This window comes from Nicotiana attenuata, unplaced genomic scaffold (genome assembly GCF_001879085.1).
Source record: "Nicotiana attenuata strain UT unplaced genomic scaffold, NIATTr2, whole genome shotgun sequence".
Taxonomy (NCBI): domain Eukaryota; kingdom Viridiplantae; phylum Streptophyta; class Magnoliopsida; order Solanales; family Solanaceae; genus Nicotiana; species Nicotiana attenuata.
The window spans coordinates 17,281-42,233 of record NW_017670756.1 but is presented as its reverse complement, the minus strand read 5'-3'; positions in this window follow the sequence as shown (position 1 = coordinate 42,233).

Sequence of the window (24,953 nt, the reverse complement as noted above, 5' to 3'; positions counted from 1 at the left end):
ACATGATATATGACTGGTTCGATATAAGCGTATGATTTTATCTTGTTTGATTTCCTTTTCTCGTATGTTAGAAATCTGAATCTGCTCCTTTACATATTGATAAATAAAATGAACATGAAGATAAACTTATGTTGCTTGTTTACCCGTCAACTTATGACGTAGATGAACTAATGTATAAGTCTTCGTTAGGATACCGATTCTAAGATAATCAAGTTCTAGCTAAATGTCATATGAATTTTAAGTGTGGTTTTGCATCAGTAATAGAAGGCTGGCCTATATCTTTTCTTTTCATCATTAAGATATGTCCTTTTTAGTTTATGTAGTAAATTATATTACCATTGATTGAGGAAACTTGAAACAAGAATAGTACTTAGCATAAAGAGTCTATTTGCACTTTGAAAAGGAAAAGATGTGAATTCTGTTGGTATAGAATTGCAAAGTATGGTTCACTAGTTGTTACAATTTGAATAATTGTGTAATTTTGTTTGTTTTGGTTTTCGTTTATCCTGATTTCTTTATACACGCTTAAGAGCCGAATCCCCCTTCTAATTCTTGTTTTGTTCTCTTTTTGTGCATATGTACTTGGAGCAAAATGGAGTCTTAATGCAAGACTCACCACCATACCGAGCATGGAGTCATCACATGGCATCTTCCTTAGAGTGCACCCGATAGCAAGAAAACAAGCGAAATGCTTGGGGCGCCTATGGCGTCTTTCTTATCTTCTCTTTATTTTATGATTGTTTTATTTAATTTCTTGATGTCTCCTGGTTTATTTGGTATATGTGTTTATCTCACGCTTAACATGGGTTGGAAGATTGAGTCTATTTAATTATATCTCTTCTTTAGCTAGCAAACATGGTACTTATTTTATCATATAGTGTTTACCTCTACATCTAAACTTCAAAAACAGTAATTTGACACTTTCACAGGTCATTAAAATGAAGTTTTTTTTTCAAAAGATCCTGTTAACATCATTTCTAACATCATCAAGTTGAGATTTCATACAATTAATATGCTTAAATTCAGTCGAGTATTTTCTAAAAGTCCAAATGAAATTGCTTTTCTTTAACAAGTAGGAAGGCTTGTCTCCAAGCGTTCTTCCTTTAAGCATTATTTTAAATTATTGCTTTCATCATGTCAAAACTGATCTATTAAATATTTTCCTCGAATCATCAGATTTCTGAATGGACTTAAACATTTTCCTTAAGGTATAAGTAGTTAAGTTCCACAGAAGTTAGCCAATGCTGAAATCGAATACTCTCTTGTTTTCTATCGAGTTATATAGTTAGCTATATATTAATAATTTAGCATAATATATTTTTATTAATTAACCTAAGTTTGGCCGGTTAACCGTAGTTAACGGATCATATAGGATGCCTTCACAACCTTTCCTATAAGATTAATTAGAATCCTTACCCATAATCTCTAAGGTTAAGCAGACTTTAAAACAAAGTTAACTGTAAGCATTACTTAGCTAAAATTGGTGTCCTAATTCACCTTGAAACTAATTAGGTGGCGACTCTCTTTAATTAATTAAACCTTGGATATATCAATATGGTATACTCTAATTTGATCCGTGTTAAAATGGGGTATAACAGCATGGCGACTCTGCTGGGGATATTAGGTTCTAAACCATAACAAGCTTAGGTTAATAATAAAATCAATTTGTCTGTTTGTGATTGTTTATGATGCTTATTTGAATTGCCTTTGTGTGATACTGCTTTATATGAATTGTTCATCTATTCTTATTACTTTATATAATTTGTTATTCCGTTTCACTTCCTCCACTTCTGAAAAAATTCACACTAAGCACACACCTAGCGGTTACGTGGTTTGCGACCGTGCACTTTTTAAAAAAAAATACCTTTTAGGGGAAAGTTCATGGGTAAGTCGATCAGCGGTGCAATCGACAGTCGCGGACTTTCCACTCTCAAGTTGTCCGCTTGGGAGAAGACCAGTCTAGAAAAACCCACTCTAGTCAGCCTAGGATAGAGCTAAACCAAACCCCTTTTAAGAGCATGCATCATTTTAACCTTAGGTGATTTAATACCCGAGGTGTATTAAATTCATTAGTTAACCTTACCTAAATGTCCAAATGGGTTTTCAACCCCAAGTGACACCTTATCACGAATATGTGCATTATCTGAAGGGTGAACATGCCAATTATGCGGACCATTTGCAATTGATTAATTCCTAGATAAAGGAGCATGACCAACGAGAAGTTTAGACGTGACAAAATATATTTTATTATACTTTCTTTTGATCTTTGATGAAAATACACTCCCTTTTTACAAAAAAAAGAAAGAGGTTTAAGCAGTTATACTTTACTATTTATTTGCTTTTAAAAAAAAAGAATTACTTAACTAATCCACAACAATGGGATGATACATAATGGCATATTTATCTTTCAAATACACGTTAGGCCTATCTCTGGCACAAAGAGGTCCCCTGCATATTAGAACGCACTATTATTTGTTATGCTTTGGAATGTGTCACATGCTTTGCTTGCCTACTTGCTTACTTACTCGACTTTATTATTTTTACTAACATTATCTGTTGTTTTTCAGATAAAGGAAGTATTAACTATCCAACTTGCTTACATCTTTATTTAAATATATACTTTTATTTGTTCACATATTTTTTCTTTTGCTTATTTTTATATCATCTTCCTGAATTAATAATAATAATTACCAATCGGTCCGCGCTTAGCGCTCTTTAATAATCTAGAGCACTTCTTAGGTATTTACTTAGGCCCAAATTTCTCTTAGGTCCACTCCAATTCTTAGAATATAATTAAAATGTCATTTTAGTCTCTGGGCATGATCTTCTATTTTTATAAGGTAGGATGTTTTGCCCGCAAATCCTTCAACAAGCTCAGTTCGTTATGAAATACCTCGATATTCGTGCCTTTAACTAGCCTTAAGAATTTTTTTTACACAACAATAAGCATCTTACTCCCTATAGCAAGATAGAATTCACACTTCTTTAAAAAAACTGGTGTAATCTTTTATAATATAAAAATATTTTGCCTATCTAATTTCGCTAGTTGATTTTATTCGCGTTCTTTTCTCAAAAATGTAGTTACATATTTTTTTTTAAATATTGCCACTCGTGCCTTACATAATTTTCGATTCTTCCTTAATTTTTTCAATTCTGACGTAATCTTGTATCGTTGATATTCGTCTCATAGCTTCATATCTCTTAGAACTTCAACCTTCGTGCCAACACACATTTCCAAGTTGGTAGATGTCGAAACTTGCGCAATCTACCGAGCAATAATAGGCCATTATTTGGTCAATTTACATTGTCAAATTATTCTAAAAATTTTACATATTCAATTCAAGTGTTTGTATCATCTTATTTCGGGTCGTCGAGATTAATCTTCACGCACCCGTTAATTCTAATTTTTGGCACGTGAGTCGAGGTATTATCCCATAAATCCCAAAATGGTTGACTCCGTATTCCTAGGCCTCGATAACTGTATGAGTTGCCAATGCTAATAAAATATTTTTAAATTTATTTCATGTCTAAGTGACTACCATCTTTATTAATTATCCATATCTTGACCTTGTCTATATCCAAATACTAAAAGATTATTCTCAAGATCAAAATCACCCATCTTTGGCATCTTTTAAACATAGCCATCCATTATAAGATCCGATCCCGTCAGTTTCTTGGGCATACATTTCCAAATACTCTACCCTTAGCCTTCAATATTTTTCTACTCCATAGTGACTAGACATACCTTTTTTTCAAAAAAGGTTGACGTAAGTTGAACATCAAAGCAAACTTCAAGGACGATATGGCTGACCAATTCGTAGTGATTGACTTAGTTGAAGACGAAGCTGCTAGCGAGAAAACATAGTCATACCAAGATAAGATTGCTAAGCTTGAAGCAAAAGTGACAAATGGAGCAAGAAATTGATGGTGCAAGGAAGTGATAGCATCTTAAGAACTCATCCAACGAAGAAGCTACTCTCCATTTCGCACAGCTTCACCTCCCACTTATGAGTGTAATGGCCAGTTTTTAAAATCTGCACTTTGTCTTGCTAGAAAAGGCATCCTAAGCTGCCAACAATGTATGAAGAAGAAGCGTGATTAATAAGGACTCTATCACAAAATTTAAAAGATTATCATTCCCCACCCACCTTCCCTTATTTAGGATATACATGCAACCTATGTAAGGCTTAGCCTCATTATAGCAAAGAAACTAGGGCAGATTTTAGCACGCAGGTTGAGTATGCTCGAAAGGGACATCATGCCATGGAGTAATAATCAAAAACTTCCTAAAGATTGGGGCAATATTTTAAAATAAAATTCCAGAGTCATGCAAGGAAAAGGACTTGTGCTAGAGCTAAAGCTTTGATGTTCGACATAAGTCAGCTCTTCACAAAACTTCAATCATTCTGCTTCCATGTCAACAAGTCTCGTGCGTTAGATCCCTCTAGATAACAAGTCATTCTCGTCCATCCATTTTGCAACTTAGGCCATCATTTCCAGTTTAGGGCTCCTACTTAATTAATCTATCTAATTACACACTTCATTACTTTGTGCATTTATTTGATTATGATAAATATGCTAACACTTTACTTTTATTTTGTAAAGTTTTATTTTTCCTTTAAAGGTTGCCTAGCATTAAACACTGTTTTGGCTGCGAATCTGCATAAAGGACGGGCTATAATGGCAGACCGTTTTGAAGAATTCAGTACCAGTATGGGATTATTGTAATCACAGAATGATGGCACCAAGGCGAATGTGGTGCAAAGGAAAGTGTTGGTCAATCTGGGAAGCACTTTCAACCTTCTTCCAAATACAACCTCCACCTCCAGCTCAAACCAAAATATTTGCTTAACCATATCTCCTTGCCCAGCTCCTACTTATACAATCTCTCCACAAATGCCAATAACCTGCAATCCCAATCAAGTCATGATTATTCCTAATACCCAACTTCCTATAACCACAACTCCATTTGAGGAGGACAAGCAAAACCAACTAGCTGTATGCTCGTATAAGAGACTTGAAAAATCAACCCAGCAGATTTGCCGTGAAAAGTTGGAAAAAGAACTCCATGATTTGAAGAAAGCCATTGGAGAATAATTGCAATCAAGAAATTATCAAAGTCTACGATATGAAGACATATGCCTGCAGCCAGATGTGGAACTCCCACCAAGGTACCAGATGCCAAAGTTTAATACTTTCAACGGGAAGGGCAATCCCATTGCTCATTTAAAGGACTACTGCAGCAGATTATTTGGTATCGGACACAACGAGGCCATTCGAATGAAATTATTTATTCAAAGCTTATCAGGACCTGCACTTGTTTGGTACATAAAACAAGATTTTAGCAAATGGCGCTCGTGGGATGATATGGCTCACGATTTTGTAAGGCAATATGAGTTCAACTTGGGGGTCGATCCAGACATGCATAGCTTGTACAAAATAAAGAAAATGCCACATGAATCGTTTCAGGATTATGCAATCCGGTGGAGAGTTGAAGCTTCGAAGGTGCACCCTCCGCTATCCGAGAAAGAGTTGATATCAATCTTCATTGACATTCAAAATGGCATATATTATGAAAAGCTGGCTACTGCGAATGTGCGCAATTTCTCAGACTTGATTAGAGTCGGGGAATTCCTAGAAAGCGGCATCAAAGAAGGAAAGGTTACCATGCAAACTATCAATCATGCTTTACAACCAGAGATGCTAGAAAGTTGGAAAGGTAAAGAGAAGGAAAATGCCTCAGTTATCATGACTATGCATCAACCCCAATGCCATCATGATCACCAGCTCTTGCAAAATCATGCCATCTCTAATGCCCGTAACATGCATCTCCAGCCTCCTCGCCAACAAAGCATTCAACATCAACATCGTCAAGCACAAGTTGCTTCTCGCCGGTTAAAGAAAAGGAAGCCCCGCAACTTCACGCATTTGACTGAATCCTTCTCTAGCATATTCGCTCGGTTGAATGCCTCAGGAATTATGCAACCAAGAAAAAGAAGGATTTTGACCCTTCACATCCATTATTCGACCCTTCCAAGTATTGTGCTTATCATTCAAACGCTCAAGGTCATGATACAGAAGAATGCCTAGCATTAAAGCATAAGATTCAGAATTTAATTGATCTAACAAACTGCGAGTGCACCTACCAGTTGGAACAAATATCTCAAATGCAATTAGCTGCAACACAAGCAATATACCGAGCGTGGTTGGGCGTCCGAAGAAGAAACGTCGTTTGGACTAGTTCACCTTGCATTGCTGGCATTATCATTTTGCAACTATCATCATATGAGTAGCTATTTTTTGTAATTATGCCTTACTTTCGTAATGAACTACATTCTGACCTGATTCCCGTTTAAGAGGGGATACGTAGGCAGCCCTATGGGTTCGGTCTCATCATAATAAAAATTCTATTTACCCCAGAAGCCAAAACCGGGGCAGATTTTGCAGAAGGATACTCATCATTCGGCAAAGCAGAAAATGAAATTTCAAGCTACATATTTATTACAAGCGCAATAGCAAATTCCAGGAGCCATAGCAACAAGTTGCAGATTCAAAGCCAAACTTTGATATTCAATGCAAGGCAACCACTTTCTTTTATACTAACGAATTTTCGTTGAGTAATGTAGGGGCATATTTTTGCTATTCTTGAACAATATTACACGCTACCGCAAAGCTCAGCCACAAGATTCATGCAAAGCAAAGGATGAAGCCAAGCCAGCACAAATCAAGCTTTGAAACTTATAATTTTTCTTTAAGTGCAGGAATCGAGTTCTAGCATGTGTGGTTTCTCAGTCTTTGTTATTGGGGCAGATTAAGGCTCGCCAGTTCGATGATCCACATTTGGCGGCCCTTAGAGAGACGATACTTCAGGGAGGTGCCAAGGAGATTTCTATTGGCGAGGATGGTGTGTTACGGCTTTAGGGTCGTGTATGTGTTCCTAATGTTGATGGCTTGAGAGAGAGGATTCTAGAAGAGGCCCACAGTTCGAGGTATTCCATTCATCTAGGTGCCACGAATATGTATCGTGACTTGAGGCAGCACTACTGGTGGCGGAGGATGAAGAAGGACATAGTGGAGTATGTTGCTAGATGTTTGAATTGCCAGCAGGTCAAATATGAGCACCAGAGGCCAGGTGGCCTCCTTCAGCAGATGCCCATTCTGGAATGGAAGTGGGAGCGCATTACCATGGATTTCGTGGTTGGGTTACCGCGGACTCAGCGGAAGGTTGATTCAGTGTGGGTTATTGTGGATAGGTTGACCAAGTTGGCCAACTTCATTCCGGTGGCAACTACCTATACGGCGGAGAGATATGCTCAGATTTACATTCGGGAGATAGTCAGGTTGCACGGCGTGCCGGTTTCCATCATATCGGACAGAGGCCCTCAGTTCACTTCCCATTTCTGGAGAGCTGTTCAGACTGAGTTGGGGACTCGCGTAGAGCTCAGCACGGCATTCCATCCTCAGATCGACGGGCAATCGGAGCGGACTGTTCAGATTTTAGAGGATATGCTTAGAGCATGTGTGATCGACTTTGGAGGGCAGTGGGATCAGTTCTTGCCCTTGGCGGAGTTTGCATACAATAATAGCTATCAGTCCAGCATAGAGATGGCCCCGTATGAGGCATTGTATGGTCGGCGTTGTCGTTCTCCTATTGGGTGGTTTGAGCCCGGTGAGGCTAAGTTACTTGGCACAGATTTGGTACAGGATGCCTTGGATAAGGTAAAGTTGATTCAGGAGAGGCTCCGCACAGCTCAGTCCAGGCAGAAGAGTTACGCGGATCAGAAGGCACGTGATGTATCATTCACGATTGGCGAGAAGGTTCTCTTGAAAGTCTCGCCAATGAAGGGCATTATGAGGTTTGGGAAGAAGGGCAAGCTAAGCCCAAGGTTTACTGGCCCCTTTGAGGTGTTGAGGCAAGTTGGAGAGGTTGCCTATGAGCTTGCTTTACCTCCCAGTTTATCAGGAGTTCATCCAGTCTTCCATGTATCGATGCTTCGGAAGTATCATGCCGACCATTCACAAGTTTTGGATTTCAGTACCACTCATTTAGATGAGAGCTTGGGCTACGAGGAGGAGCCAGTTGCCATTGTTGATAGACAGGATCGCCAGTTGAGGTCCAAGAGGATTTCTGCAGTAAGAGTCCAGTGGAGGGGCCAACCGGTCGAGGAGGCGACCTGGGAGTCCGAGGAGGACATGCGGAGCAGATATCCCCACTTATTCAGCAGTCCAGGTACTTTTCTATGTCCGTTCGAGGATGAACGTTTGTTTAAGAGGTGGAGAATGTAACGACCCGACCGGTCGTTTTGCATTTTTGAACCCCGTTCCCTTAAATAAGACTTCCCGCACTTGCTTTAGCTAATTTATGACTTGCGGGGACGGGTGGTTCGGAATTTAGAAGAGTTTTCAGCAAGAATAAGTCTAGTTGCTTATTTAAGTTTCTTTAAAAAGGCCAAGTTTGACTCCGGTCAACATTTTGGGGAAACGGATCCGGAATCGTGATTTGACAATTTCTGAGGGTCCGTGGGAAAATATGGGACCTGGGCGTATGCCCGGAATCGAATTTCGAGGTCCTTAGCCCGAGTAATGAATTTTTATGTGAAATTGTTACGTTAAAGTTTCAAAGGTTTAAATAAACTAAGAAATCATTGTTTTCCTAGGTATCGGGTTCGGATTTCGATTCCGAAACTTGGTACAAGTCCGAAATATCAGTTAAGACTTACCCGTAAAATTTGGTGTCAATCCGAGTAGTTTGAGGGCGTTTTGACCCGTTGGAGGAGAATTAAGAACTTGAAGTTCAATGATTTGATTCATTTGGTTTTGGGGTTGATTCCTCGATTTAGCGTTGTTTTGAGTGTTTCGAGGGTTCGAGTAGGTCCGCCTCGTGATTTCAGACTTGTCGGTATGTTCGGGCGGGGCACGGGAGCCCCGAGCGTCAAACGAGCGAGGCTCGAGTGAAGTTAGAATTTGGAAAATGACTGAAGCTTGCTGCTTCTGTCATAACCGCATCTGCGGTTCTTGGACCGCAGAAGCGGGACCCCAGATGCGGTCATATAGATCGCAGAAGCGGAGAAGGGGCAGGCCAGGGGAAACCGCAAAAGCGGCCCAGGACCGCAGAAGCGGTTCTATGCAGCCCCCAGATCGCTGAAGCGGTCGAGCCCCAAATCCCAAAAGCGCAGAAGCGGCCAAATTCGGCATAAGCGGATTCCGCAGAAGCGGAAATAACTCCGCAGATGCGAAAATAACTGGGGGCAGAAGGGCTCATTTAATTACGAACTCAAACTCTATTCTCTCATTTTTCACACTTACACTTAGGTGATTTGGGTTCTTCCAAGAGAGGGTTTCCACATAACTTGGTAAGGTAAGTAATTTCCCTTCATCCTTAGCTTAAATACATGTATATTAGGTAGATTAAACACCAAAAATTTAGTAAAATCAAGAATTTGAGCTAGACTAGGGTTTTAAATAAAACTAAGAATTTATCATAAAATTGCCATGTAATGAACTAGAAATCATATATTTGTGATCCTTAGGTGATAAGAACAACTTCCTTCGAAAAATCTCGGAATCCGGGCACGTGGGCCCGGGGTCGGAATTTAGGAAACTTGTGTTAATGGTTAGAAAATTGCGCTAAATAGTTAGAGTTCGACCTTGTAAGCCTTTATTTACTAGTTTCTTACTTCGTTTGATTAGTTTGGGATTGTTCGTCTTTGAATTAAGGACTTGGGCTCGTTCTTGGACATTGGAAGTGCACTTTGGAGCGAGGTGAGTCTCCTTTCTAACCTCGTAAGAGGGAATTTTCCCCTTAGGATTAATGTTTGAGTGTTTGTTGCTAAATGCGGGGACTACGCACGCGTTAGGTGACAAGAGTCCGTGCGTAGCTACTACTATGATAAATGTCCGGGTAGCTTAGGGCCTACAACATGCCTATTAAATATATCTCTTATGTTAAATTGTTGTTATGAACACCTAGCGTGTACTAGAGGCTTAAAAGGGGATAGGAGCATACCTGTATAGTTAATTAAGTTTGATTTGGTATTCTTGACCATTTATGTGCCATGTGTGTGAACTTGATATTTCATCCTTATTTGTGGATCGGGCCGATCGCCTCGGTATGAATAGATGCATCTATAGGCGCGCCGTCGACCCTCGGCAAGTGCACAGTTTATTTCTGTTGGATCGGGCCGTCGCCTCGGTATTATGTGCGCATGTTAATTGTGGAAAAGCCTATACATGCTTTATTTTGCCATTATCTCATATGATAAATTATAAACTTGATGCTGTAAAGTTCTTGACTTATACCACTTGCCATAAACTGTTGATACTTTTAAATTCCATGATTTGAATACATCATACTTATATACATATATATTAATTGACCTTAGTAAGTATCGAGTCGACCTCTCGTCTCTACTTCTTCGAGATTAGACGGGATACTTACTGGGTACATATTGTTTATGTACTCATGCTACACTTCTGTACTTAAATGTACAGGATTTGAGGCAGGTGGATCCGGACATCACTCTGGTGCATATCAGTGAGCGCATCTGGGACTTCTACGGTGAGCTGCACTCCCTTCTTGCCGATCCGCAGCCGAAGAAGTCTTCCTTGTATTTTTTTTGTTTTGTTGTTGTTTCTGTCTATCCTGATTCAGACAGTAGGATAGGGAATTATTCATATTGTGTATATTCTACTAGTTGCCCGTAGCTTGTGACACCAGGTTCTGGCACACATAGTAGTAGACGTTACTTTGGGTTGTATAACTGTCTTTACATTTTATTGATCCTTACTGGTTTATGACTTTAATTGGGGGAAAAATCTATTATAATGGTTTTTGGTAAGGTTAACATGAGAATTTAATTATACTTCCGCGTTGGCTGGCCTGACAAATGGTGTCGGGCGCCATCATGACCTATTATGGAAAATGGGTCGTGACAGTCAGGATCATTTAGGATAGGCTTCGTTCAGCTATGTCCAGGCAAAAGGGCTATGTAGACCGCAAGGTTCGAGATGTGGCTTCTATGGTTGGCGAGCGGGTATTGCTCCGAGTGTCCCCTATGAAGGGCGTGATGAGATTTTGGAAGAAGGGCAAGCTTATCCCTAGGTTCATTGGTCCGTTTGAGATTCTTGATCGAGTGGGAGAGGTGGCTTATTGACTTGCTTTGCCGCCGAGCTTATCAGCCGTGCATCCAGTGTTGCATGTGTCCATGCTTCGGAGGTATCACGGCGATCCAGCCCACGTGTTTGATTTCAACACTGTCCAGTTGGACAAGGACTTGTCTTATGAGGAGGAGCCGGTAGCTATTCTAGACTGGTAGATCCGTCAGTTGAGGTCGAAGGGTTTCCCTTCTGTTCGTGTCCAGTGGAGAGGTCAGCCTCCTGAGGCATCGACCTGGGAGTCCGAGAACAATATGCGGAGCCGTTATCCTCATGTTTTCCCCGACTTAGGTACTTCCTTCTTCTGTCCGTTCGAGGACGAACGGTTGTTTTAGAGGTGGAGAATGTGACGACCCAAAGGGTCATCACCTATTTTTAATTGAATTCTGTGTCTCCGAGGCCTTGAAAACCTCATTTAGAGTCGCCTCGATTTACGTGCCTAGTCCGGGCGCGTAGTTTTAAAGCTTAAATATGAAATTTTATGAAAAATGCTAAGTTTTGATGTTAAAATGAATAAATTTGACCTTGGTCAATGTTTTGGATAAACGGACCTAGAACCGTGATTTGATGGTCCCGGAGGGTCCGTAGGAAAATATGGGACTTGGGCGTATGCTCGGAATCGAATTCCGAGGTTCCAAGCCTGAGAAATGAATTTTTTAGTAAAACTGTTTTCTGAAATTGTTTAAGGAAATTTGAAGTGAAAATTGATTAGAACGTGTTGGTATCAGGCCCGAATTTTGGTTCCGGCGCTCGGTACAGGTCTTATATATGGTTTAAGTCATTCCTGTGAAATTTGGTTGAAAACGGACATCGTTTGACGTGATTCGGACCTAAATTGGAAAATTTGATGTTTTATGAAGTTTGAAAGAATTCTTGGATTTTGAGGTTTAATTCAATGTTTATGATGTTAGTTTGGTGATTTGATCGCACGAGTAAGTCCGTAGGATATTTTTGAGGTTGTGCGTATATTTGGTTTGGAGCCCCGAGGGCTCGGGTGAGTTTTGGATAGGCCACGGGGTGCATTTTGAATTTAAAAATTAGCTGGTGTGTCTCTGTTCTGCGGGCTTCGCATTTGCGAAGCCAGCCTCGCAAATGCGAGCCATGCATCGCAATTGTGAAAATGGGACTTGGGCAGGCCGATCGCAAATGCGACCAAATGGTTTGCAAATGCGAAAGCCAGTCGCAAATGCGACGTTTGATCGCAAATGCGAAAATTGGGAATTTCAGAAGGGTTCGCAAATGCGAACCCTGTTTCGCAATTCCCACATCTGCAGAGGTCGGGGTTCGCAATTGCGAACCCCTGTTCACATTTTCCATATCAGAGACCTGCAATTTTACACTTAAACGATTTTGAACCCCATTTTTCATATTTTCTCAAACCCAAACACACTTAGGCGATTTTCCAAGAACAAGTCTTTTTTTTTTTTTGAATATAGAAAATGGCTCACCTTCTTCTGTCACACTCATCAGGCAGCAGCAGTACCCTTGCCCATGCTCTTGGGCCTTTTTGATATTTGTCTTCAGTATTGCTTTCCTTGACCTCAATGTCAAAGCAAGATTGAAGTCAAACCCCCATGCTTCTATAAGTTTTTTGCCTCATTACACAGGGTTTTCTTCATCATTTTCTTGTGATGATGTTTTTTGTATATGGAAAAATATTTCCCTCCTTATCCTTATAGTAGAATTAGGACCATTTGTACAATATTGTATACAGGACCTAGGCTTACTTCATATGGTTTTTGTCAGCCCAACTGATCATCTATTGGTCAATTGGGACATCATCATAGGTCTAACCCATCATAGCTTACAGGTGTCATTTGGTTGTCAAGTATGGATGACCAAATGCCCATGTTCATGTACTTTATTTATGGAGGTCAGGTCTATGCCCCCCCTCCTTTGTTGTACTTTACTTTTTATATATGAAAATTAGCCCTAGGCACAATGCCTAGTGGATTCAGTTAAAAAAAAAAGAACAAGTCTTCTTCCAAATCAATTGTAAGTTAGTGTTTACTCATTTCTTTCAATCATTAACATCTTTTAACATGATTTCAACCTAGAATCAAAGATTTTCATGGGGGAAATTGGGTGTTTTGGGTAGAACCTAGGTTTTTCAAAAATTGGGGATTTGGACCTCGATTTGAGGTCCAATTTCAAAATAAATTATATATTTGAGTTCGTGGGGGAATGGTAATCGGTTTTTGGTTCGAACCACGGGTTTTGACCACGTGCGCCCGTGGGCGATTTTTGACTTTTTGGGTAAAACTTTGGAAAACTCATTTTCAATCATTGGGGTTGATTCATTTAGCACTTATTGATGTATTTAACTTTTTGGGTAAAACTTTGGAAAACTCATTTTCAATCATTGGGGTTGATTCATTTAGCACTTATTGATGTAATTAAGTAATATGTGATTAGATAGGAGCGAATTGGTGGTGGAATCAAGGGGTAAACCTATAATTGAGACTTGAGTTGTGTCCAAGGCATCGAGGTAAGTGTCCGGTCTAACTCTAGCTTGAGGGATTAGGAGTTGAGTCATATTTGCTATTTGTTTCTTGATGAGTACGATGTATAGGCATGGTGATGAGTATCTATGCGTTGGTGTCAAGCATGACCGTGAGTCTTAAATTGATAGTTGTTGTGTTCTTAAATGACATTTCGGATGCCTTAGTTGATGATTCTTGAAATTTCGTGAAGAATTAGTTTATTCTCGTGGACTTTATTTACGCTTGAGCATTGATATTAATTTGACTGAGTAGGAGTTGAGCTAGGATTGGTTATAGCTGGTTCTCCCTTGCCGGGATGGTTGAATTGATATTGTTGTTCTCTTGCCGGAAAATTTCTATGTTGCTTTTGTTCCCTTGCCGGGATTTTATTTGCGATATTATGTTGGATTATAGTGAAATGGGAGCGGGTGGTACGCCTACCACAAGTTATAATGAAATGGGAGCGGGCGGTACGCCTACCACAAGTTATAATGAAATGGGAGCGGGTGGTACGCCTACCACGAGATTTGATGAAATGGGAGCGGGTGGTACGCCTACCACGAGTTATGATGAAATGGGAGCGGGTGGTACGCCTACCACAAGATTTGATGAAATGGGAGCGGGTGGTACGCCTACCACGAGATATGAGAAATGGGATCGGGTTGCACGCCTGCAACAAGATGTGTACTGACAGTGAAATCCGCCTTTATTCTCCTTATTCGTATTAGAGTTAAATTGTTGATTTTCCTTGTTGTTCTCTTGAAATTTTGCATTATCTGCTATCCCCGAAGCATGATCCCCTCCCCAGTTTTATGTTGTTTACCTTCTGTTCTATCTTATATATATATATATATATATATATATATATATATATATATATATATGCAACTGCACAGGTTTATCTGGAGTCTGGTCTTAGCCTCGTCACTACCTAATCGGGGTTAGGCCAGGCACTTACCAGCACATGGGGTCGGTTGTGCTGATACTACACTCTATGCTCTTTTGCACAGATCCAAGTCCCGGACAGCAGCAGTACCTCGGGAGCCAGCCTTCAGTCCACCGAGACTCCGAGGTAGCCTTGCACGCGTCCGCAGGCCCGACGTCTCCTCTATCTTATATTTCATTCTGTTATCTCATTTTTTCGAGACCAACAATGTTATATTGCTTTCAAACGATTGTATTTTGTACTCTTAGTAGTCCGTGGATGATGTGACACCAGTTCTTTGGTAGAGGCACATGTTGAATTCCGCATTATTGTTCAGCTTATTTCATTTAAGTCTTCCGCTTTAATTTCATATTTCGCTGTCATTTAAATATTTAACGCATATTATTATGATTGATAAAAGGATTTAAAATAAAGTAGGTAGGAGTTTATGATTTGTGGCTTGCCTTGCTTCTACGAGTAGGCTCCATCACGATTCCCGAGGATGGGGAATCCGGGTCGTGATATTTTTTCACTCTTTTGTATTATTTCTTCCTACTAGTTCCATCATTAACTGTTTTTTAGTAAATTATACATACTGCTATTAGTACCCTCTCATTTATCATAATAATAGTGTTATAACTACTATTTACTATTTTTATAACGCGTATATTTATAACTATTATACTATTGTTAGTTCTTTCATANATAATAAAATTATCGTACAATTATTTTTTCTTAGTACCTACTATTTTATTATTTTTATATTTTTTATATACTTATTTTTTTCTTGTACTTTTTTTACTTAAGGATTTTAAGTAGTTTATGACCCGCTCTTCTATAAAAGAGTTGATCAGTTACGATCCTGAAAATGAAAGATTTATTCGATTGCGCAGGAAAGAACATACATCGTCTTCCCAAGGAGCATCTTGTAAAGAAATGGAAAACTAGGAAGCAGAGGACATTAACCCACTTGGGATCCCACCACCAGTCCATGTAGAGGAGCAATTTGATGAAGTGGCGCCAAGGCCAGCAAACAGAATCCTTAGGGATTATGCTAGACCTGATCGCTTCAACTGTGAATCTAGTGTCAGGAAGCCCCCAGTGGCAGCCAACAACTTTGAAATCAGGACCGGCCTGATTCAGACAATTCAACAATCCTGTATCTTCACTGGTGATACAAGTGAAGACCCACATAGTCATTTAATTGATTTTCTAGAACTTGTAGAAACTGCTAAGTATAATGGAGTACCTCCTGAAGCTATCAAGTTAAGGCTATTTCCTTTTTCTTTAAAAGGAGATGCCAAGACTTGGTTGCGAAGTTTGTCTCAAGGGTCCATTACGACATGGGACCAGATGACTCAGAAGTTTTTAAATAAATATTTTTCCCCTGCTAAAACAACAAAGTTAAGACAAGACATATCTAATTTCTTGCAGACTGACACTGAGTCAGTTTATCAAGCTTGGGAAAGATTAAAAGCAATGTTAAGAAAATGCCCACACCATGACATTCCTGAACATATGCAATTATACATTTTTTATCATGGGCTAAAACCCTCTGCTAGAAATGTGATAGATGCAGCTGCAGGAGGTTCTGTAATGGGAAAAACCACATAGGAAGCATTGCAACTGTTGAATGAAATTTCTGAGAACGCTATCCAATGGCCATTTGTGCGTGTAATCATTAAAAAGGCTGCTACGGTAAATCAGGTTGATGCTTTAAATACACTAACGCAGCAGATTGTTTCTTTGGCACAAAAGTTTGAATCTTTTCAGGTGAGTACACAACAGTCAAATCAATATGAGGCTTGTGACATGTGCGGAGGAAACCACCAGAACCATGAATGTCAAACAACCAATCAAACGGATGAACAGGTTAGTGTCATCGGTTACAAGCCATATCCTTTTGGGAGTCCAATGGCACAGAAGCATCCAGGATTTCAGTGGAGTAACCCAAATGGTGCAGAAAACTCTCAAAGCTTCCAGAAACAACAGGTACAGGGTCTGCCGGGATACCAGAGCCAAAATCATGGGCAACCGAGTTACAGACCTTATCAGCAAGCGGGACCATATCAACAAACAGGGTCATAACAGCAGAGGCCCCAACAAGCTCATCCAAGTCTTGATGACCTTTTGTACAAGTATATTAAGGTCACTGATGAAAAGATGGAAAGCCAAAATTCATCCCTCAAAAATCTGGAAATTCAATTAAGCCAATTGGCAGCTCTTGTGTCAGAAAAGATTCAGGGTCCCTTACCAAGCAATATAGAGAAAAATCCAAGAGAGCACCTTAAGGACATCACTTTACGGTCAGGTAAGGAACTAGATGAACCTTATGCAGGTAGACAAGAAAAGAACCAGACAGAACAATAGGTAGACAAGGGTAAGAATTTTGAAAAACCATGTGAACCATCAAAGGAGAAAGAAATAAAGAATAAGGAAGAAAAAATTTCTGAAAAAATGGTTGCTCCACCTGTGACAATTCCTTTTCCACAAAAAATGAAACGAGAAAAGCTTGATGGTCAATTTGCAAAGTTTTTGGAAATCTTAAAACAGATTCATATTGATATTCCTTTTACTGATGCTTTGTTGCAAATGCCTTCATATGCTAAATTTTTAAAAGAAATTTTGTCAAGTAAATAGAAATTGGAAGATGTTTCTGTGGTAATGCTTACTGAAAAATGTAGTGCTATACTTCAAAATAAGCTACCACAAAAACTTGGTGAGCCTGGCAGTTTTACCATTCCATGCACTTTGGGAGGTGTATATTTTGAAAAGGCACTTTGCGATTCTGGAGCTTCAATAAATTTGATGCCATTTTCTATCTTTAGAAAATTGGATCTTGGTTAAATGAAGGACATAAGTGTTTCTCTTCAGTTTGCAGATCAAAGTACTAAAAAACCTAAGGGAATAATTGAAATGTGCTTGTAAGAGTAGATAAGTTTGTGTTCCCTGTAGATTTTATGGTGCTTGAAATGAAAGAATGTCCTGATGAACCAATAATTTTGGGTAGACCATTCCTTGCTATAGGAAGAGCAATCATAGATGTTCATCAAGGGCAACTAATCTTGAGAGTTGATGAAGAAAGAGTCATTTTTTATATGCAAAAGATACTAAGATTTTCAGGAGATGAGGCATCATCTTCATGTTTTTCTATTGACATGATTAGTGATCTTGCAGATGAATTCAAAGATGAACAATTAATTTCAGACTCAATGGAAAGATGTTTGACCAAATCAGGCACCGCACAAGATGATGATCCCACAATTAGGAGAGAAGCTGAAATACTGGAAAAAGATTCTGAGGACAAAGAGATGAAATCAGAAGAAGTTCAACCAAAAATTGAACTCAAAGTTCTTCCTTCTCATTTAAAATATGTTTATATTGAGCAAGAATTATTTTCAGTAATTATTTCATCTTCTTTGACTGCAGAACAAGAAGAAAGACTAATTCAAGTCTTAAAAGCACACAAAGGAGCTTTAGGATGGACTGTAGAGGATATCAAAGTGATTAGTCCAGCAATTTGTACGCATAGAATCCTCATGGAGGATAGCTACAAGCCAATAATCCAACCCCAAAGGAGATTGAACCCTGCAATGCAGGAAGTGGTGAAAAATGAGATTGTCAAGCTTCTAGCGGCATGTATTATTTTGCCCAATTTCAGACAGCCTTTGGGTAAGTCCAGTTCAGGTAGTACCAAAGAAAGGAGGTATGACAGTTATAAAGAATGAAAATAATGAACTCATACCTACAAGGATTGTTACAGGATGGAGAGTCTGTATTGATTATAGACGTCTGTATTGGAGAGAATTGCAGTTTCTTGATGGCTATTCAGGGTATAACCAAATACCAATTGCACCCGAAGATCAGGATAAGATAACTTCCACATGTCCTCATGGCACATATGCCTATAGGAGAATGCCATTTGGTCTATGCAATGCCCCTGCTACATTTCAGTGTTGCATGTCAGCAATTTTTTCTGACATGACTGAAAAATTTCTTGAAATTTTTATGGATGATTTTACACTCTTTGGCAAAACATTTGAAGATTGTCTTTACCACTTGACTTTAGTTCTTAAGAGATGTGAAGAGACAAACTTGATTCTGAATTGGAAAAAATGTCATTTTATGGTTACAGAGGGAATTGTTTTAGGACATAAAATCACTGCTAATGGGATAGAAGTTGATAAGGCTAAAATTAATCTTATAGCAGGATTACCCCCTCCCACAACTGTTAAAGGCGTTAGAAGCTTTCTAGGTCATGCAGGTTTTTACAGACGGTTCACAAAGGATTTTTCAAAGATTTCAAAACCTCTGACTAACCTCTTGATGAAAGATGTTAAGTTTGATTTTTCAGGTGATTGTATAATAGCTTTTAACACCCTTAAGGAGAAATTATCAACTGCCCCTATAGTTGTGTCCCCTAATTCGAGTCAACCTTTTGAGGTTATGTGTGATGCTAGTGATACAACAATTGGAGCTGTTTTAGGCCAAAGAAAGGATAAGATTTTTCGTCCCAGTTACTTTGCTAGTAGAACACTGACTGAGGCTCAACTGAATTATGCCACAACAGAAAAAGAGTTACTGGCAGTAGTATTTGCATTTGATAAATTTCGTTCTTATATGATAAGAACAAAGGTCACTGTTTTTACTGACCATGCAGCTTTAAAATACCTCTTAGCAAAAAAAGATGCTCGACCTAGATTGTTAAGATGGATTTTACTTCTGCAAGAATTTAAACTTGAGATAAAAGATAAAAAAGGAACAGAGAATCAGGTAGCTAACCATTTGTCTAGACTAGAAGACCCTCCCCTTGAGTTCAGCAAGATAAAAGAAGAATTTCCCGATGAATACATTTTTTCAGTCAATTCTATTGTAACTCAACCACCCTGGTTCGTAGATATTGCTAACTACTTGGTTGGAAGATGGACACCCCAAGATCTCTCTTACCAGCAGAGAAAAAAGCTTATTTCTGATGCTAAGTATTATTTGTGGAATGAACCTTACTTGTTCAAAATTTGTGCAGATAATATCATCAGGAGGTGTGTACCTGAAGAAGAGTTGACCAAAATTTTGTATCACTGCCATGATGGAGCAATTGGAGGTCATTATGCTGCAAACCGTACGACATTTAAAGTATTGGAGGCCGGATTTTTATGGCCAACACTCTTCAAAGATGCCCGAGCATATGTTGCACAATGTGACAGGTGTTAGAAAACAGGTAATATCACTAAGAGAGTTGAGATGCCATTACAATCAATACAGGTATGTGAATATTTGATGTTTGGGGAATAGATTTTATGGGTCCTTTTTCTTCTTCTCATTCATTTAAATATATCCTCGTGGCTGTGGATTATGTATCAAGATGGGTTGAAGCCATCCCCACAAGGAAGAATGATGCTCATACAGTGTGTAATTTTCTTAGAAAAAATATTTTTACTAGATTTGGCACACCTCGAGTCATCATTAGTGATCAAGGAACTCATTTCATGAACAGGCAATTTTCTGCTTTGTTATCAAAATATGGTGTGACTCACAAAACTGGAACACTATATCATGCTCAAACACAAGGGCAAGTTGAAGTTTCCAACCGCGAGTTAAAAAGAATTCTTGAAAAGACGGTTGGAATTTCAAGAAAAGACTGATCTTTAAATTTAGATGATGCATTATGGGCATACCGAACGGCGTTCAAAACGCCAATTGGAACATCCCCATATAAATTAGTCTTTGAAAAAGCTTGCCATTTGCCAGTTGAATTAGAACACAAAGCTTTTTGGGCACTGAAAGCATTAAACTTTGAATTAACTTCTGCTGGTAAAAAAAGGTTTTTTCAGGTTAATGAATTGGAAGAACTGAGGTTGGAAGCTTATGAAAATGCCAGAATATTCAAGAAAAAAACAAAAATATGGCATGACAATTTGATCCGACAAAAAAGTTTCAAAATTGGAGATCAAGTACTTCTTTATAATAGCAGGCTGAGGCTATTTCCAAAGAAATTAAAATCCAGGTGGACAGGTCCTTATAATGTTACAGATGTTACTCTATATGGGGCAACTGAAATTCAACAGATCAATGGAGGAGACAAATTTAAGGTAAATGGTCACAGGTTAAAATTGTATTTAGGAGGACATTTTGAGCAACAACCATCGGTAACCTTGATAGCCTAAACATTTCGCTGTTAATAAGTTGAGCTGGCGACATTAAACTCAGAACTATAATGTCCTTACCCGTAGACATTGTGGGAGAAGCAATGGAACCTCATAAGCCCAATATGATTTATATGAATAAATGCTTAACCAATTGATCTGGTTAATATCCAGATTATTGTACAACCATGACATCTCATGAAAGCCTCTACAAAAACAGAGGCATCTATACAGGAGTAATTCCATGGTGGTCGATATGCCTAAGTCACTGGTTGGTTAACCATCTAATTGTGTAAATTAACTATTGGCTCAGGTAAATTTTCTGGTTTATATCAAAACCCGGACCCCATGACTGATAAGGTCTAAAAGCTAGTCTAGTCTATTACACATAGAATATGTATGGTCACAGTTTCTTTCAAGCTTTCTTATGTGACTGTAAATTTGAAAGCTAAAAAGATTTTTATTTTATTTTATTTTCAAATAGTTCTTTAGTTCTTTATATATGTATAACTGGTGTAAAATATTTGTTATTACTAAAATATTGAAGTGTAGTTGTTGTACTAATATATGCACCTTATCTTAATCTTAGCTACTTTATTTGCACTTTGCTGCTCTAACATATTGATAACGTGATTTATTTTTGGTTAGTATTGAAGAAAGGAACAGGTTATAAAGCTGGATGCTTAAGCAACAAAGCACTCTTCAATGCTTGGGTAGTACCTGTCAACTTCAACAGTTAAATAACAAAAAATATTTTAATTTTCGTAAATAAAGTACTACTTATATATAATTCTCTTTCATGGATTATCGTTTTACTGTGGGTATTAAATTCACAAAATAAGATCTCTTTATTTTTTAAACATTAACTCTTTTCCTCTTAAATCACATAACTTCCAAGTTTATTATTCCAATTTTGTGAAAGCAATGATTTGCATCTTCAACTCAAGAAATCATTGGAATTGAGAAGAGTTATGAACATCAATAGGTAGATTCAGTAATTCTTTACTAGAACTTGCTCAGAATGTTTGTCAAGGCGAAATAATAGTTGACACTAATTTCTAAAACATGAATTAGGCTTTCCTTGATTTCTTCTTTTTGGCCTGAAAATGCAACCAAAAAAAAAAAATGTATCCCTAGTACCCAACTTTGAAGCCTATAAACCATTCTTTCTTGTCACACCACAACATGAACTAGCAAATTATAGGTGCCCATGTATATTTAATTACTTCTTCCTAATTGTTTCTCTTCAGCTGAAAATTCAAAGATGGAGCTTATAAAAAAAAAATTGGCAACAGAAAAGGCAAAGAAGCAGTATACATATAGATTCTTCATATATAGAGATAACTCTATTGTATAGAAGTATTGTTAAAAAAAATGAAGAAGAGGAAATTGTTTCAAATTTCAGAATATATATTTCTTCAATAGCTACAAAAAAAAAAGAAAAAAATAGAAAAATAAAAAAGTCATAAATATTCCTTTTATCCTACCAGCCTGAAGCCTAACATTACAAACCGAAAAAGCCCTAAAAGATTTCAGAAAATAGTGTTTAAACTACATTAGTGGCGATNTAAGAGCCATAGGGAGAAGAAATGCAAGTTCTTGCCAAACAAAGATGGAATCATAAGAAAGGAAAATGTTTTGTGAGATTGAAAAGGTTAATCAGTTTTAGGAAATGAGGAAATCCTTATCTTGAATAAATTTTCTCTCCACAACGCAAACAATGATTTTTGAAGAGAGTTGTTCCATAAAAAGAAAAAAAAATTAATTAATACAAAAAATATTTTTTCCTCGAGGACGAGTAAAAGTTCAAGTATGGGGGAATTTGATGAATATAAATTATTCATGTATTTTCATACGTATAAATAAGGATTTTTAAATAAACTATGAATAAATATATTCAATTCTCCTATATATTCTAACAAGTTTTGCAGTGGAAAGATGAATTGAGGAAAGAGTATTACAAGCAAAACAAGGAGGAAAAAGAGCAATGCACGTGGTAAACAAGAGTGAATCAAATTTTGAAGTCACAACATGAAGTCTTGAAGTTACAACATCAACTTTTTGAAGTCACAACTTCAAGACTTAAAGTTGCAACATCATCTCACATTTTCTACACATTTCTTATAAATAGACACTCATAATGTATTGTGAAAGTGTGTCTTATGGGAGAAAACTAATCTTTGGTCTCTCTCTTTGCCTTTAGTATTTTCTACTAGTTGTCTTTCTTTTAGAAGAATAATATTACTTCATAAGTTCTTTGTTTTAAATTAGTTTTTATTACTTCGTAATGGAGTAACTTCTTTTGATGGGATAGTTGATGAAGCTTGATATATATATATATATTATTAATACTATCTCAGTTTAATACATCCTTGGCTTGAAACTTTCTTTTTATACTTTGTATCGTGTCGTAAAAAGTTTTGATTAATCATTATTATCACTTCTACATATTTTTATCTCTAAGTTATTTTTATATTGATTTTGTAATTCTCACGGAGCAAAATTGACATATAATAACCAATGAATAAAATAGTAGAGTGGGAATAATTTTTAGTAAACTATTATTTCAAGTTCATAATCTTGCTTGCCTCAGTTTTAGTTCTCACGGAGGAATTGTTGTAGGCAAGATTATTGATTTTTTTTAGTAAAAATATTCTCACGAAGTTTTTACTACCTCTTAGCACAATTCAAGCAAGAAAAATATTTCGGTCTAATCGTCACTAGTTTTAACTCAATTAATCACATAACCTCACGGAGTGTTATTAATTGACTACTTCTTAATGAGCTAAATATAATTGTATTAGCAATAAACAATTATTTCTTAGAGAAATACATGTAAAAATTAAGATTTTATTGTAATATATTATCAAGTGAATTCAACGATTCCCAACTCTTTAAATTATAAATCTTCCGCAAGTTCGTGGTTTTTATTTAAGTAATTAACAAGTTCTAAACATCACTCACTTTTCATCAAATTGATTCTCTCAAATAGTAATTGAAATATTAAAAGTCTGTAGCATAGATGTTCCAATCTCTGTGGGACGATATCATAAACTATACTAGAATTTGACAAAGCACGAGCAGGAAAATCCTATACACATTGGCCTCGTCAGGCTACCAAGGTGCTGTTCTCGAGCATAGACGAGGACAGTGATCTAGGATGGATGGGCCGGTTTGTTCGAGTGAAGACTTCCGACCTAATCCCGATCGAGAAGATGCCATTTCCCGAGAAATGGAATATGAAGCGTAAGTATAATCTCACCTATGATGTAGCGGTCTCTTGGATGCCCGGTGCAATTCCTAACCTCGAGAGCTGGGTTCGGAAATTGGCTTCGACCTCTTCGTATGTTGAGCGCTCATGGCACGATTTGGCAAGGGGTCGATGGGAGGCCAAAAATCATGGTAGGCTCCTTTTCACGTATTAGATGATCTTTTCTGGAATGTTTCTGTCCATACTCACTTGATTTCCTTCAATACGGCCTCGGGGAAAATGCTGTCATGAGGCCCCCGTCCGGGGAGGAAGAGGTGTCGCCCTCGGCCCCGAAACCGGCGAAGGATAAAAAGAGAAAATTGGTCTCAACCTCCGAGGACCCAAAGCCCAAAAAATAAGGCTTGTAAGTCGAAGAAAGACACCGCCGTCTTGCCTGCGGAGGTAGTTCAGCGGCTAAGAGATGAAGAAGAAGAAAACGAGGACGACGGTTTTTAGCTGGTGGCCCGAGTGAAGAGGAGCACCGAGGCCCCAAAGGCCTCTGAGTCGGTGAGTATTGGAGAAATTCAGCCTCGAACCAAAGGGGTCTTGGAAGAGGACCCGGGCAAAGTCCCCGAGCTGTTGGAGACTGAAGATGCCTCCCGCCGAGATGAGCAATCGGCAGGTATATCCGAAGGGGCCAGCTCCGAGGCCCTTAGAAATGAAGAGAACGCCTCAAGTGATTTACTTGGGGCAATAGAAATTGGGGACTCCCCGCTGCTTCCTTCATTCTCGGAAGGGGAAGTTCGGGAGGCTCAGGCTATGAAGGCCCCTCAGGTAGAAGGTGCCCTCGGAGGGGAGGACCTTTTCCAAAGTTGTTTTGCCGGGGTCGATGATGTCTCCAGCTTGAATGACTTGGACGTATCGAGGAGGAGCTTGGACGACACATCCTCGAGTATTAGATTGACCAGCCAGTTCCCAGCTCCTAGTGTCGATCCTGAGTGAAAGCGGACCATCACTATTACGGTCCCGAAGGACGCATAAGTTTTTGCCGCCCCCGT